The sequence below is a fragment of the Eleginops maclovinus genome, chromosome 4 (genome assembly GCF_036324505.1).
Source record: "Eleginops maclovinus isolate JMC-PN-2008 ecotype Puerto Natales chromosome 4, JC_Emac_rtc_rv5, whole genome shotgun sequence".
NCBI classification, from domain to species: Eukaryota; Metazoa; Chordata; class Actinopteri; order Perciformes; family Eleginopidae; genus Eleginops; species Eleginops maclovinus.
This window is the reverse complement of record NC_086352.1, coordinates 18,694,304-18,712,405: the sequence shown is the minus strand read 5'-3', so window position 1 is coordinate 18,712,405 and position 18,102 is coordinate 18,694,304. Positions and strand designations below refer to the sequence as shown.

At 40.2% G+C, this 18,102-nt stretch overlaps 1 protein-coding gene across 1 annotated transcript in view; it reads right to left on the bottom strand.

Moving 5' to 3' along the window:
* apba2b (amyloid beta (A4) precursor protein-binding, family A, member 2b) overlaps positions 1-18,102 on the bottom strand; it is a 58,545-nt gene that overhangs the window by 33,982 nt on the left and 6,461 nt on the right. The window contains 1 exon segment of the mRNA XM_063882334.1: positions 6,864-6,914. The gene's annotated coding sequence lies outside the window, so the exon portion shown is untranslated.

Here is an 18,102-nt window from a genome sequence, read left to right as displayed (position 1 = left end):
GTGACTTCTTGTTAACGGCTGGCAATAATGAACGTTCGACAGCTGCTTCATAATACACAGACTGGACAATACACACCAGTATCAACTATTATATACAGTATATACTCTCCAAGGCAGCTCGGTTATAAGACAGCATTTACTTTCACATCCACAAAGCCATCTTCTATAGTGACAGAATCCTGAGAGATATGCGAGAAATATTCATTGAATGTGGTGATGGTCATTGTATTCAGTGACAGCACAAAACAGGGCAAGCAATACTGTGCTGGGAAATATCTCCCTATTTTGTTGAGAGACAGACAGGCTGAGTGGTAACTGCCGGGCCTGCTAATGCAGTTTGGTGGCAGGCACATGAAATAACTTCTGGGCTCGGTCAATCACACAACCCCTCAGGGAAAATGGGAGGAAATATTCATCAGCTTTCACATCACAACAAGGAATACACACACAAACACACATACACAAACTGTAGTGCAGACAATCAGCCCAAGACTTCCTTTCTCCACATCAATACATGCTTAGAATAGATTGATTTGGGAGTAAAATGCCTTGAGAATAAACCAACAAAATGTGGACTTTCAAATCAAAGCATTCCTGGCACCCATGTTTCCAATTTTGTCCATGTTGTTCGACTGATGAACATGACAGAGTTGACTCTCATTTGCCGAAGCTGCACACATCTGCAGGTCTTGAAATAGACCGTGAGAGAATAAACGGTGCTATGCATTGTCTGAGTTTTTGTTTGGTTTTTGTATCGATGCTGGCCAGCTGACAGAGCTGAGGCTTAATCACACAGACAGTGCCGGGTCGGCCACACAGAGGTGAAGCACCACCCTTTATAAGAACAAAAGACAGACGGACACAAAGAGGCTTGCTTTTGATTATCAGTCCAGGCTCCACGCTGCACAGATATCTTTGTGTGTGCATCTGTGTATGTGTGACTGTCACGGATCTGTATGACAGCGTTTGCTAACTGCTTACACAGTTCACTCTAGTTTGTTACATCTGACTGCCAAAGTGTGTATATGTGTGTGTGTTTGTAAGTCAGATTGTCACATCAATCCTCCTGAAGTAGTGGCAGGTTCGGTGGGGGGTGTCACACCTCCCAGCATCCTTCATGCAATACTGAACCCAAGGGAAACACATAGTCAGGCTGGAAGATTGAAATCTGCCCACTCTACTCACACAAACACGTAATACATGCCATCATTTCCCAAAAGCAGCCCTGTCTGTTTTCCATATTCCTCAGCATATATTCTTCTATATATTAAAAATCAAAACATGACAATATATTTTCATGTTTGCTGCATAATCTACAAAAGGGGGTTTTCCTTTTAAGTACATTTACTTTTGAGAGACAGAAAAGCCATCCGTGAGTCTCTTCATATAAACTATAAAGCTATGCTAATGAAGTGTCGGAATCTTTCAAATGTGGAAGCTTGGTTAAACAACAAGGAGACAATACTCACAGCAGCAAGTGCAGTTTGACAGAGAAGGCAGCCCTGCTATGTAATAATGTATGATTTAAAGCTATTTTAGGATTGCGGATTGCTAAACCTAGATTTCTTTGGGGAAATCTTGCTCACATTGCTCAGTGGAAATTGTGCCGGAACACAGTCAGTGCCTGGGCTGGTAATGAGGCTGGCTCTGGTTTAGCGTTAAGGTCTTTAAAGAAAATAAAAAATGGGTTCTCTTAGAGTCTATCCACACTGCAGTTTTTGTATTTCGGGGTGTTTTTGTTGGAAATCAGTGTCATAATTGTTGTCATACTGCCACACAACAATAGACAGATATTGATGGATTGATGCATGTTGTCACGAAAAACAACGTCCTCTTCGTTAGGAGATAACGAAGAAAAAAAAAAACATCAGCGGATCTTGCTCCTTATGGTGAGTAGCCTTAAAAAGAGGGGAAACATACTCAAGTAAAGGGAACCATTAATTTGCACAGTGCATTAGCTGATGTTATTCTATTTCCAATTATATCCACCAAAGGATAGTGGAACATAAAATTGAGCATGATGCCAATAGTAATACAGATCATAAAGTTCTAAATAACTTGGGTAAAAGAAGATCAAAGATTACAGATATCTTTCCTGGATTCCTAGATAATACTTCAGGAGAAGAACCCCAAAACACTCGCATACAGACACTGCAGATTGAGATGGCTTCTTGTCTGCAGCAGTAAGTGCGGGCTCTCATGCTCAAGTCTATGAAACGGATTAAACAACACGCCGCAAAGGCTCCTGAGAAATGACACTAAGCTAGTCAACTCCATTGGGCCTTACACTGCTGGACACTCCTTTATCTATCTATATTACAAAAATAATTTGCGAGCAATTCCAACAACATAGACGCCGTTGAATAGATCTCTATGTTTGATTTATTTCATGTTAATTTTCTGTTTACTGTATTTCTACTATTGCTATTTCTTCCACTCTATACATACATCTACTTTTAAACTGATGGATCAGTTACTGTTGGTGCTCTCCCTAGGGGTTCAACCATTTGTATTGACTTTCACTGCAGATAGGATTATGTTTATGTTCCATCAGTATGTACAAATGGGTCATGAGAGGACTGTCATGCTTGTATTTACTTTCTGAAAAGGTCAGATCTGAGAGGGATTAGATCAATACCTATGATGGAATATTGTAAGAACATTACCTCAGTTATCGTGTGATGTGCTGAGTACTAATTTCACTGTCCCCAGGGATCCAGCCAGGCATCACAAGTGACTGTAAGGACAGTGAAAGGTCTGACGGGGGTAAGCAGGGCTGGCTGACCATACACAGATAACAGCAGCACTCATCCCATTACGACAGAAATCTAGATTATTACTGCTCTCATTTGAATCCCCTTACATCACATCACTTTGTATCTGATCTGTCTCTATCTGCTCCAAACTAAAACCATGGACCTTCCCCCTTTGAGTCCCTATAGTGCTAATGGCCAGTATGGTGGCCTTGTGGATAAAACGTCTGCCTGTCAGCTGGAGAGTGCTGAGGTTTCCCTGAGCAGGATACTGACTCACCACAGGATCTGATTCAATGTTCTGTATTTGACCCGGCACTGCGACCTTTTATTATCGACCTGCAGGGCTGAATGAAATGGTGACATTATAATCACACCATTATGAGGACCTATGAGTACGTTATTGCAGAGCTGAGATGATCTGAACAGCCACTGAGACCGTTTGGTTCTAGTTAATGTCTGTGCTGATTTTGTAAGGGAGCCGATTGTTACCCCTTTACCAGCTATCACCCGAAAATGAACTGGGCTTATTCAGCACGTCCATTTTGAATTGACGCTTGACACACCTCCCCATTCACTTTGAATGGGATGACGTCAAGCGTTGCCGGACTGCTTGGTGGTTCCGTTGTGTCGCTTCGGTTCCGTTGCTCGCATTGAAAGTTGAGAAAAGTTCAACTTTTCAAGCATCGACGGAAGCGCCAGCCAATCAAATCCTGTGTATGCAAATATGCCAGTACAAACCGCTTGTATGTAAATATGCCGGGAAAGCCATACCGCACGTCATTTCCTCATTTTCCCAAAAATGGACGAAAAAATTATAATAACTGCAGGGAATCACCCGGTCTTGTACGACCAGTCCCTGTACACATACAGGGACACAAACAGGAGGAACCAGGCATGGAGGGAGATGGCAGAGACAGTGGGTGAAACTGGTATGTATTCGCCTGTCTGGGGAGTTTATATCCAGTGCACTTCGTTTTAACATCGAATGGACAGCTAGCAGACACATACAGTATGATTGGTTGTTCGTCGCGTTAACCCCAAGCGCCAGACACGCCCTCCGGCAAGCATCAACGCAACGGAACCATGTGAACGCTGCGTTATTGTCCAGTTTTAAGTGTTATTTCACCAACAGTGTTGATTTGGTGCCCCTTTCAGTTTTCAATACTTTATGTCAGATCCTTTTTTTACATTTTATAAATAAATACATTCAAAACAATAACTTACTGCTGATATAACTTATATATCTAGAGTTGTAAATTCTCTATAGTTTACCTTGACAAATGTCTGAGATGAAGACAAATTTATGTTGAGGATTACTTTGTCCATTCATCTGAATAAACAAGAAGCCATTTGTGATAACGATGTAGTGTCACATTTTATTTCATTTTGAATCCTGATTTTAAGCAAGGTTGGTTTTATGAGCTTATTGGGTGGGAGCATAAAGATAATATCAGTAGATATTTGTGCACTTTAAGCTGAGCAACACAGTGAGGCGGGGTCTGCCATTCGAGCAGGAGGACGAGAGGCAATTTGCTCGGTGGAAAATATTTAATTTGTTCACTACTTTCTCATAAGACCTCATACATTTATGGCAGCCTCATATATTTTGTGCCGGCGGGTCGCAACTTTGACTAAACAGTAATAAGCAGAAGAATTTTTATGCAACATTACCATGCAGACATGGGCGCAAATTCATATAGTATATATACACACAAAGTGCTGACAGGGCATTGTTTTAAAATTCTGAAAATGCAAATCCCTAAAAAAAAAGCTTAAGTAAAAAGAAGAAAGGGAAAGTACAGATGATTCTTCACAAAGCTAACAGCATATGTGCTGACGGATGTGACTGACTTTATAGCATGGCATCAAATTACAGCGTGACTTCGAAAGGGGTTAACTATCAGTATCTTCACAGTGGGGTATCACAGAACCAGTGCACACATTAATGGAGCCGCTCTGGCTTTTGATGATTTAAAACAAGTTACAGGTTTGCCAGATTCTTTGTCCTTCCCTTCATCTTCAAAGGATGTAATCAGAATAAGTGAAGCATAGCAGCTGGCAGACTGAGCACACATCACTGCACCGCACTGGCTGACTCAAATTGAAAATGCAGCCATCCTCAAAACTAGTCTACCGCTAAAGTTCCTTGTATGAATCCAAACAGCCATGGATTTCCCGTATCACTGACATGCAGATGCACGGAGACCTATTCTGAGGCTGTTTACAGAGCTATTAGAGTGTGAGTATGGCTGTGAAGCTTATGTCAGTGATATGGTTCTGGAGTCGCATCTCCTTAAAGACCACATGGTGGGTCAAAGTCTGAAACCCAGAGCAAACAGCCCGGCCCTGCCTCTATTTAATCCCTTTATAGAAAAGGATGTGGTCAAAATCAACAGTAACCATGAAATAAGCAGACAAGGGTAATGGATGGAAGATGTGGGTTGATGGATTATATTCAAGTGACTACACAACACCAACAAAAGGCTGTCAGGATGATGCAGAGCCCTATTAATTTCCCTGTCTCTAGGAGGATGGCGCTGAACCGGGGTGGATGAATATTCTAGCAGAAAAATTAATAAATGATGAGGGGAGGCAGCGATGAGAGGCTTACAACACTGAATTGCTCAACTGTTGTTTCTGCGTTCCTTTTCCCCACCACTGTACAGTATGTCCTAAGTCGGGTTCTCCCATGATGCTCTCCCTCCTCCTCCATCCTCATCATCAGCACACAAGCTGCCCGCCTCCTCTCACTCTCCTCCCTCTCCATTTAATTCCCAAATCCTCATCTTACAAAGAGCTGGGAGATGTGGACATGTATCTTTCACACTATTTCAATATTGTGACCCTTGGTTCATTGTAAGATATTTACAGATGACATATCTTTAACTATCATGCGCTCTGTCGAGGAGGGTACTTTTTCAGCCATGTTTTTAGCTAAAAAACTGTTTGCCTGATTTTCTGAAAACACAGGATGGATACACTTCCTTGTTTCACTTTCTCAAACATTGGGAAATAATGCATGCATTTTTCCTGTATCTAAGTGGTAGCGGAATAATCTGAATATTAGTTCCAGACAGGGAAAAATTCACATGAACAACCCCTGAGGTCGGAAAAACAACTTCTAAACAAAATCGCGTTCTTTTAAAAGCTCTCAGCAACTAAAAACAACAGATGTTTTTAAGCGTCCTTGTTGATTCAACATTACTTAAAGCTTGTGAGTACACTAAAATGAGTGAGTGACCTCTCAGATGAAACCATGACAGTAGCATCTGAGTGCGTTGGCCTTGGTGGATGTCGGAGCTCATAGAGTGCCAGTCCAGTAAATAATGTGCAATGATACCCAAGCAGGTTCTTCCTTATCAGCTTGGTCAGCAACTTCAATAACTGAGACAGAGGTAAATAAAGTGATGTAAGAGTAAAAAAACATCACCTAGTTTTCATGTGATATTCATTTTTCAAAGCAGCTATTACAAAACATAATGATGTGCTGTTGCTGAAGTGTGATATCAATTAATAGGCTCGGTCTTTAATGTGTAAAAATATGAACCTAGTGTGAAGAATGCGAGTTACTCCGCCTGAAACCAAGGTAATTGGCATATTCAACAAGCCAGCATAACTTGATGATAACAGAGGATATCTGATTCTGCCATCACGATTCATAAACTAAAACATCGCAGATTAAGGCATTAATGCAGCCAAACAATGTAAGCTTGTCACTTAGCGAAATAAAACTCCACATAAAAAGATATTGTGAGCCTTCACTTCCGTATTTCTTCCACACTTTTAGTCCTAAATCTATCTACCCATCCATTCCCACCTCTGTTCTTTTTTTCCGCCCCAATAGCGTGACTCAGACGACAGCCAAGCCAGTTAAGGAGCTCTCTATGGCCCGGAGGCTGCTGTCTACGTGTTCAGAGCCCAGCAGCAGGTCTAAGTGTACACAGAAACATTGGACAGTGGTCCTACTGTCATTATTGTCCAGCACTTTTGTCTAAAATATCTCTATGTTTTGGAAGAACTAAACTTTTCATGGTGCATTATAAGAATTCGTCCCACACTCTTCCATATACTGTAATAACCTGCCAAAATACAGTCAAGCCAACTCACTGATATCTGTAGGTAGGCAGAGCAGCTCTACTGTTTGCTCCAGGCGATGACCTAAAACACAAGAGGAGAGAGAGCGTCAAACTAACAACCCACATGACAGACAGTTCAGCAGGAAGATTGAGCTCTGATCTCCCTTTTTCTGCCTGGATGTGCACAAGGTACAACAGGTTATAATGAGAAATAAGATTATTAGGTCACAAAGCAGAGTGGGAAGTTTTCATTCGATTTTAAACTAAGGACCTGAGTTAAAATTGCAATTGCATGACGCTCGGAAGGAAAACATCCTTTACAAAATTCCTGAGATAGATCCACATGCTATATACAAAACTAGTAAAAGACAAACTGTACTATAAGTGAATCATAAAGGCTTAGAAAGAAAATATTAATGTCAAACTAATATGTAATTACAACTAATTTAAGCTTATGCAAAATACAGTGGTATGCAAAAGTTTGGGCACCCCTTAGGAAAACCACTGCATCAGTTTGTCACTTGCTGAGCTTTTGAAGCAGCAACTTCATTTTAACATATGTTATACCTTATGGTAACAGAAACATCTCAGTAGTGAAATAACTTTTATTGGTCAAACAGAAACATGTTTATGTGCATTCAAACAAAAATAGGCATGTGCATAAATTTGGGCACCCCTAAGAAATAATTCCATTAATATTTAGTATTGCCTCCTTTTGCTGCAATAACGGCCTGTAGACGCCTCCTGTAGCCACAGACAAGTCCCTTAAGCCTGGCAGGTGGTATTTTGGCCCATTCTTCCACACAAAACGTCTCCAGTTCAGTCAGGTTTCTTGGCCTCCGTGCATGGACAGCCTTCTTCAAATAAATCCATACATTTTCAATGATGTTAAGGTCTGGGGACTGGGATGGCCATTCCAGAACATTGTACCTGTGCTTCTGCATGAATTCCTTGGTGGATTTTGATCGGTGCTTAGGATCATTGTCCTGCTGAAAAATCCAACCCCGGCGTAGCTTCAACTTTGTGACTGACTCTAGAACATTCTTGTCAAGAATCTCCTGGTACTGTAAGGAATTCATGTGGCCCTCAACTTTAACAAGTTTTCCAGTACCTGTGCTAGCCACACAGCCCCATAACATGATAGATCCTCCACCAAATTTTACAGTGGGCAACAAGTTCTTTTCATTGAATGCAGTGTGTTTTTTTCGCCATGCATACCTGTTCATGTTATGACCAAATAACTCAATCTTGGTCTCATCTGACCACAGTATTTTGTTCCAAAATGCTTCTGGCTTGTCCAGATGTGCTTTTGCATACCTCATGCGACTCTTCTTGTGATTAACACTCAGGAAAGGCTTTTTGCACATCACCCTTCCAATGAGCTCTTCCTGGTGCAAAGTACGCTGGATTGTGGAACGGTGAACAACTACACCATCAGCAGCCAGATGTTGTTGTAGTTCTCTGGAGGTGGTCTGTGGCTTCTCTGTGACCATTTTCACCATCCTTCGCCTGTGCCTTTCCCCTATTTTTGTCGGCCTACCACATCTTTCCTTCACACGGACTGTTCCTGTGGCCTTCCATTTCACAACTACGTTTCTGACTGTGGAGACAGACAGTTTAAACCTGTCAGATAATTTTTTGTACCCTTCTCCTAATTTATAATGTTGGATTATCTTAGCTTTCAGGTCAGTGGAGAGTTGTTTTGAGGTCCCCATCTTGCCACTCCCTAAGAAAGAACCTAGGCCAGGCACAGCCAGCTATTACCTATGTTAAATAGCCTTTTTCATGATTGGTTCCACCTGTCTTTGTAATTGAAGGTCTAATGAGCTAATCAAAGCAATTTTGTGCAGCAACCTGTCAGCTATAAATCCGTACAGGTGTTGAAATGAATGCTATTTATAAGGGTGCCCAAACTTTTGCACATCCCATTTTTTGCATTTTATTTTATTATAATAAAACTATGTAATGCTACCCTAAGAATTTTGGTCTGGAAAACACTAAAACGTCTACATCTTTGTAGGAAAACAAATGTTGTTGCTGTGATCTTCTATTATAAAGGAAAAGCAAATTGTCATGAAATCTCAGAGGGGTGCCCAAACTTTTGCATACCACTGTAAATGTTTTGGTACATTTGATCTGCCTTAATTAGCGTCACTTAATGAGCATGAACTCAATGTGCTTCAGATCTCACTTAAAAACGTCATTCTTGTATCATATATTTTATTTTATACGACAGGGATTTTTTGAGCCCTGCATGTTTAAAACAGGTATGGCTACATCATGACTGTCCAGTCACAAGATAAACCATCCAGACCATGAGATGAACTAACAACCTCGGCTCAGTGATTTTCACACCAAACTTTGACAGCAGGGCTTCACCATCTGCCGCTAAATCAAGGCCACATGTCGCATCCTCACGGCCCCCTGTGACGTACCCAACTTACTGTCCCCACTCAATGGTTGAATCACATTAAGCACAAAACACACCAGCAGCATCCACGCTGTTGGTGTCAGCTACATTGCCCTTTTACAACAGCCAGCAAGGGTGGTAAAAAAACTAGACACGTGGAAAATGTGATGGTGCTTTTTTGCATGTCTTTTTCCCTGGATAGATATCATATTACCGAGAGTATTAAAATAACAGGAGATTTCAGGATGAAAATCATACACATAATGTAAACATATTAAATATATACTTTCTTATTGCTTTCAAATCGGATAATTTGTTCCAAAACATTGTAAAACAAAAAAAAATATGCCAACACACACATTATGCTGTACTTACGAGGCTTATCCCGCTTTTACTCAATTTGCTTGACTCCAACTTGTACCCTTTTTATAGACATAAGTCAGACCTACATTTTACTAAGTCCAACTCCTCACAAGATCATCACATTGCTGTTCTTGTGGGACTGTATTTTAGGTTCGACCCCACAAAGTTACTATGTGAACACAGTCTCTCTTATCTACTGCTCTAGTTCACCGTGGCTCCCCTCCTCCTGCTTGCATACAGCCCTGAGGCTTGTATTGGTCCCACAGGTCCGACTCACACTGCAGCACACTGCAGCTATACAGTGTTTGAGACAAAACACTCAGATTACATGAACGACCAACCCAAAAGTGAAAATAACTACAAAGAAAGAGAAGATTCTTGAGGTAGTCTAGGAATCTTGAGCCACAGTATAACTTCATTTCCTGCTGGTTCTGACAGTGAAGCAAACATAGTAATATTATAGTGCCAGTTTCATAGATAATCAATCACAGATTACTCCAAACACACTATTCAAGAGTTGTTTTTGCTTTACTGTAAACATTAGGTTGGAGGCATTCGAACCACAAACTATAGCCACGTCATCAAGTAACAAATAGGTATTTTACAGACATCACTCATCAGATTAAAACACCTCTCCACTGTGTTTAACTCTCACCCACAACACCTATCCCAACCTCAAGAAGCCACCCTGGCAGTCCTAAAACATTTAGGATATTTAAGAGCAATTATTTGCAAATACAAAGGATATGTAGTTGTTTCAAACCATGTACCAGAAATAGTATTTTATAACTAAGGATTACTTCGAAACGGTTCCATACAAACAAAACCATGAAGCTTTTAATTCCCCAGACAATCTCTGAAACACAAAGTTTGCACTGCCGATTATTAACGGTGAGTGGAATCAAATAGAAAGACAAATCCATGTTGATATCAGCAGGAAGCAAGCTACTTAACGTTAGCTATCGGGCAGCCCTTTGGCAGCACAGTCCTGCCTGGCATGTTAATTGCTTTCATTTTAATTCATGTTCAAACTCTATTCAGTAAAAATCTGTTTTGGGTGACTGTTCATTAAGAGGGAATTCAGATCTGTTCGACTTCTATCACAGGATCTTTACAATAAAAAAGTAAAAAGATAACATTTAGAGATTAATTCCTAGTATGTTTATGCCAATACAACACCAGCGCTAGATGATATCTGACAAGAACTGAAATAATTGAGACAGGACTAAAGTGATAGACCTGCAGTCTGTTGCTGATATTGATCATTCACGCTCTGGAGAGTAAATGATATGTCCAAAGGGATGGGGGGGGATCTCTGGGTTCTCCTTACAGCTCAACAATTGACACAAGTGTGATGTATATCTGCACGTCGACATGTGGAATGTGAAAATCTAAGAATAATGTTATGTAAAACACAGAATCAGTCTAGAGAAATATGATGAGATACGGCGATGATGTTTACTTCCCTTATTCTTCCAGAAACAGACGAGGCATGTTAGTGAGAATTGTCTGCAGACCTCCATTCTAAACATGCATTGAGCTGGTAAACATAAAAACAAGCTGACAAATACACACTTCACGCTTGCATGCACACCTACATCTCAGCTCCTCAGAGTCCGTCTCCAGCAGGAGATCTATTCATATTGATCTCTTTTCTCCTTCGCTCATGGCAGGTAAAAGTTTACAGTACCCTGTTCACTCTAAAACCTTGCATAAGCTGTTCCCTGGCATTTTACAACCCGTCAACACTTTTACAAGGTTGCGCAGTGCCATGCTATCTTGACCTCCTGTCCCCGAGCAATAGCTAAGCTCTCTTCTCCGAATTACAGACCTGAGGCACGTAAAGATGAAACAGAGGATGAAATGAGGGGGCTGTAAGGCAGAGCAGAGATAAACAAACCACTGGCTGCTAACAGTCCAGTTAGGATGTTGCGACCTTCAGATTTACTCTCAGCGTTGTTTAGCAGTCACGGTTTTGAAGAACACATCCAATGCAACATTATTTAAGTTATCTCTTCATAAAAAAATGCTGCTTGTATGTGTATAACTTTGAACGCTGGCAAGATTATTCTTAAAAAAATTCAGAGTTGATAAAAAACACCCTTATTTCTCTCATTAGTTTTCCTCAGCTTGCCTCAACTCACCCCAAGGCTGTGGCGTCAGGAGAGATGGCTCTAATTTTAGCGTGTACTAAAAAAATAACCAACTGTTTCTGACCTTATGTCTGAGGTGTGGAACCTCTCCTCTGACCTTTGCAGTGCCCCCTGAACCAAAATCTGAAGATACAGCACACGTTTTGATGCAGAAATGTTGTCGTACACATGGAAAACCCAAACCTTACAGGACCAAAAGAACACACAGACTGTAATCCACTAAAACACACAGACTAACATACTGAGAAAGCAATACTGATGTCAGCATTATATTATGGCTGTGAACATTTTAGTAGGATGTATACTTTTTAAGTCTGCTTGGGTGCTTTTAAGATAAACCACCACAATATTAATTATTTATACTTTATGTTTATTGTTTACAGTATCTCTCAGAAAACTGAAAGCCATTTGTTCACAGTTCTCCAAAAAAGGGGACCTCATTTAACACATAAGCATGCATAACAGCCAGGATTATGTCACCAGCTAAGGTCGGTAAATGAAATGCTAAATATTTGTGTGTACAGAAATAAATGCAAAATTTAAAAAATACTTAATGTTAAATTCAAATCAAACCTACATTATGAACCCGAATTCTACAGATATCAGGGTTTCAAAGCTCGATAGCTACTCTCCACTAATGACTGGATATTGACATCCATGTAAAAATGTGTGCTATTGCACCGATTTTCATTCAAACCATAAAATATATCACTGCTGAAGTGCCCTAGAAAATCCCCTGATGTATTGTTTCATCATCGATGTTTGACCTTGTTTCCATCCCCCGGCAAACTACACAATGGACCCATAAATAGAAGGCCTTCCACAGTACCTGCTTGTTGACAAAGTGTGTATAGAATCTTTCTCGCTACAATACAGTAACCCATGTGGCCACTGAGTAATAGCAAGAAAGCGTTGGACTATATACCACTGCAATACAAAGAGGAAGGTTTGGGCCCGAGATAAAAAATGCCCCTGCTGAATCTGGTCTTTGATGTATGACTCTAGGCTCTGGGGTGTCACGTTTTCTTCTCAACCTACACCAGAACAAACAACAGCGTGGCAGCATTGATAATGTCTGCACATCACTTTGTGGCTGTCTCCTCAGAAAACCTTACAGCCGTCTTCCAGTCAGAAGACAAAGAAGAAAGGAAGACGAAATGTGTTCTGTCTGAGGTTATTAATTCTACAACCTTTTAAATACCGTATTTTCCGGACTACAAGGCGCACCTGAATATTAGCCGCACAAGCTAAAATTAGGGGAAAATCCTGTTTTGTTCATACATTAGCCGCACCGGACTATAAGCCGCAGGGTTCAAAGCTTGTGCAAAAAGTAGCGGCTTATAGTCCGGAAATGACGGTACTCGTCTTGCTCTTGCTAATCTAGTCTCTTTTTCGCGCTAATTCGTACGGCACTACTTTGCCTGGCGGACGGACATGTGACCAACATACCACTCTTTTCCCCCGTGACTGTGTGTCTGATCACATGCCCTTCCACCAGGCAAAGTAGTGCCGTACAACAGCGGAACAAACCAAAACAAAACCTCTTACGATATCACAAAAATCATGAAAAATCCATAGAAAAGCCGCACCGCACTATAAGCCGCAGGGTTCAAAGCTTGTGCAAAAAGTAGCGGCTTAGAGTCCGGAAATTACGGTACATATGTCAGTTGCTCGTTAGATGAGGTTGGATTTATTTAATGATTTTTAAGGTTTCATGTTTAAAAAAATCTAAAAACAAAGCCTGACCGGAACTCTTTCAAAAGCAACATAATCACATGCTTTTACACAAGATACTTAGGAGTGAAAATGTGCCACAAGTGCTGAAATAAATTCTGTGGTTCAAATTTAACTCCCAAGTATGTCTTGTTGACTGTCGAAGATCTTGCAGAACCTATTTTCAATAATCCAAGTAAAAGCATTTACTAATATTTGTTGTATCAACATTAAATTGGGCAGATTCTTGTAAGGTTAGGGTTGCTAGTAATGCCGATCTCCCTGGGAATCAACATTCCGGTGGATCAAGAATGCTGAAAGACTTTTAAATATATTTTTCCTTATCAGATTTAGTGGTAGAATTAAATGTTTTCGCTGTCTCTTTCTCGCCCTTCTATTTTTCTACCCTTCTGGTCCTCTGATTCCCTGCTCCTCGCTGTGCATGCCTCCCATTGCAGATAAAAACAAACCATCTGGGTGCTTGCCATCAACTTTATCACACAAATGATAAACAATCATCTGTGCTGTCAATCAACAAACATGTCTACTACAGAAATAATGGCCCCGGAGGCTGGTGCTCCAAAGCAATTCAAGATTCAGTCTGATTTATATTTGCCATGCTTGATTAACAGCATGCTGCATTGTATATGGGAATACATTTACCACTTTTTCTATAGACATTATTGTTTCTTTGAACAAAGCTGTTGAGAGAAGACATTCACCAGGTGTGAATTTGTCTGAGCAATTCAACATAGAAAGCAGCAGGTGAGGCTCTCTGCACATCTAAATGCTAATGTCATGATATTGCTCAAACAAATGTGTTAACTAAAGGGCTGTCTTGGTAAATCCATCTTAAGCCTAAGTGAGGACATAAAAGACAGCATACCAAGGGAGAGGAGTCATGTTATGATTTACAACTCAGCAGGAGGGTTGGTAAAATGACTTGTATTAAGGTAAAGCATAAACACACTAGCACTATCCCAGATGCAAACAAACTCCAGGTTTTGTTATATTATCCCAAGCACATTGAACATCTGTTTGTTCTTAATGTATCTACTTAAATCTCAAAATCGTAATAAAATATACATTCTGGATGAAGACCTAGTCCATAGTGGCAACAAATGACTTATGCTGTTTGTGAAGTGCATGAAAACGTGTAGCGCTGAAGCGAACAAAGACAGTGTTGCATCTTGGGAAACATCTATCTAGGGGACCTCAACAAAGTACCACATTGATTGATTAAAATGTCCAAAAAATGGCTGCAGAATTGCAAATGAGATGGTAAATATAAAGAGTCAGGATGGAACTAAACGGGCAAATGCATACAAGGTTTGTCCTGATGAATAATTGAGTCATTTTGAGCAGTAAAGGTTGTAAGGTGACAGGAAGCCTTTGAGAATAACATATAAATATCCTTTGATTGATCCTTAAAATAATGTATTATATTTGTCAGTAAATATGTAGTGTGCATATGAACTTCATGATCATGTCAACAACAGCGGGCCCACCTCCGGCTGCTTGTTTTCACTGGCAGGTGTTACAGCATTTACCTGATCTACAGTATTTCCTTTGATACACCCTGGCTTGGTGCCGTGGACTGCTATATTTATGGGTATATTTATCATGTTCTTGCACCCTGTTGTCTAGCAACACAAAAGACCTAGATCAATTGGGCTCCATTTTGGAGTTGGTTCAATACTGATAAAATACTCAAGATATAAAATAGTAAGCTCTGAGTCTAAATAATCTCTTATGGGATCTTTTATCTCTCCAAGACTCCACCATTTTTACAGGAACCGATTAGATGACTTTACATAGGGAGCAATAGTTAACGGTTGAATATTGTGTTCTTTGGGTTTTGGGAGATCAGATCACAAATGAAATTCCATATAGATGGAACTCTACGAAGACACTAGCAGAGAGAGTTTTTAAGATGAACAAAATAAAAACAAAAAAGTCGCGACTGGCCTAGTTGTTATTTCAAAGATATGTATAGGATTTTCCAACCCTAACATCCCTTGATGACAAAAACTCAAATGGGCTGTTAAAAAGTATACAGAGCTAGAATAAAGGTCAGGGGAAAGCAGACAGATTCAAACGGATCGAGTTCACAAATGAAACTATTTCAATGCTTCTCTCTCGCTCTCTCTTTCTGGGTGTCGCTTCACAGAGATTCCTTTAGTGCCACCCATGATTAATGCAGCCATGAATGGGTTCCTCTTTCACCAGGCACTGTGGAAGAAGTGTTTCCTTCGTTCTTTCCTTCTCTCACTTTCTTTCTTAGCCATTTTTTCCTCCCAATGTGACCTGATTGAGTCACACACTGTGAAACTGATTTGAATTCATTTACATGCTAATGCCATAAAAAGGGGTGAAATGATGCGCACCCATCACCTCATTGATTCAAAAGGAGACCACTGCCTTTAGAAAAAATGATCTGCGGTTTAAACTAGAATTAGAAGTTAGACATTGTGATGTTTTTCTTCTCTGCTTCAATAACACATATTTTAAAAGAGATTACAAAAAACAGTACATTTGCTATAAAGGAGGCTGAATTAGTGTTCTATTTATTGAATGACACTTCCCCATAGGGCTGTATGACACAGGAGAATACACTTGAATTGTTCATTTGTGACCCAAATTTAAATATCTCAAAATACTTTGGAAACTCGTTTTTCTTTGGGCCTGCAGCGATCTACTTAGTGGTTGGATTTAATAAGATAAAACTGAGACTTTTTTTGGGTCTCTTTGTGTGCCGTGTCAATTATCATTTTGGTTGTACTTCGTAAAGGGTTTTGTTGTGGCTTTCTTACAACCTAAACCATTAAACCCATTTGACATAAAGCAGTCCCATCTGTCATCTGACCATACCCAATGAAGGCTTGTGGCAAGTGATTCCAATCTTTTTAAAAGTGTGTTAGTTGCATTTATCTTAAGAACATATTTTATAAACCTTACTTCCCTATGTGAACCTACAGGATGGTGAAGACAATGTTATTTGAGCAAAGGTGTTTCTGTTGAAGTTGTAGCATGACAACGGGCAACCAAATATAACAATTCATTGCTAGACAAAGTTCACGCAACAACACAGCAGGTTACAGTATAAGATGACATGATACTGTAGAGATCTGCATGTATATTTAAAAATCCCATCATCATAATGCTAAAACAGAGCAGGGTAAGAAGTGGACCACAGTACAGTATCAGCTGCTTTAGACCACACATCAGGTTGAAAACATATTTAGAGCACACAGTGTATTTTATATACAGTCCAAACAAGGAAAAATGATATCACCATTTAAAACAGAATGTAACAAGGATTTTCTCATGTTTCCTTTCACTGTTAGTAAAGAGCAAAAGTACAGTAGCATTGTGTACCCCCCCAAGCCAAAAGTCAACACTTCAGCGAAAAACAAAGCTTGGCCTCTCAGATCAATAGCATCCAGTGGAGGAAAGCTATAGGTGATGGCTTTTTCTCCAGATCAAAGAAGTCTAGTGTGGGTTTATAAATAAAAGCATGACAGAGGCAGAAATACTCTGGATCACACTTTCAAGGAAAAACTGAAATTGAATAAGACAGCACTATCAAAACAAATAGAGTGTGACTGATATGGATGTGATATTCATGTGTGTGATACTAAAACAATGTCAAGAGCTGGACAACAAGGACTGACAGTCATCCTTTAGGTTATTCATGCTGAGACAAGTGACTGTAAATGTAGCTTTGCCCATTGGATACATACAGTATGTGAATACTCGGGTCACCTTTGTAGAAGAATGTCAAATGTATTATATAATTTAGATATTTAAAACAACATCATCACCATATATGTGATGATGAACCAAATGACCTTGCATCTTCAAGTGATGATGCTGTAACCAAGGCCAGAAAAAATGAACTATACATTTCTTAAAAATCTTGGCGAAAACAAAACAAAGGTCTGCAGGCTGAAGACCTTACAATGCAAACAGAACGTCAAGCAAAGCTGTGCATTTGAAGATGATGACCCAGAGTACCTTCTCTGTGGATATATTATATAGTGTTTTTTTACCTAATGAAATACAACCAGTACTCTCTGCAAGGTTCAGCATATTTCCAATCGGGACATGAAGTGCAGAGGTGAAATGCTACAGTCAGCTCTGAATTCTTTCTCTCCATTGATCCTCTATCTGCCCGTGACAAAGTTTCTGCCTGGGTTTGATTTCAAACTGAGCTTGATATGGCTGACTTCCACAAGAAGCTACAAAGAGAGAATACCCCTGACAAGGCAGCACGATCGTCTGAATGTGATATTTTAATAGTGGAAAATGTTAATATTTTAATCTGCATTTAGACCCAGATCAGAGTCAACACAGACAGGGAGATTAACAATCAATATCTTTAAATAATCCTTTAAGGGAACGTGAGAGCTTAGAAGTCGTCCAGCAGTGGCTCAGTCAGTAGGGGGCTTGGACTGGGAATCGTAGGGTCGCCGGTTCAAGTCCCCAAACAGACATAAAATATGGAAAGTGGACTGCTACTTGGAGAGGTCCCAGTTCTCCTCCTAGGCCCTGCTGTGGTGCCCTTGAGCAAGGCACCGGACACCTCCAACCCCCTTCCCCATTGCTCCCCGGGCGCTGCACAATAGCTG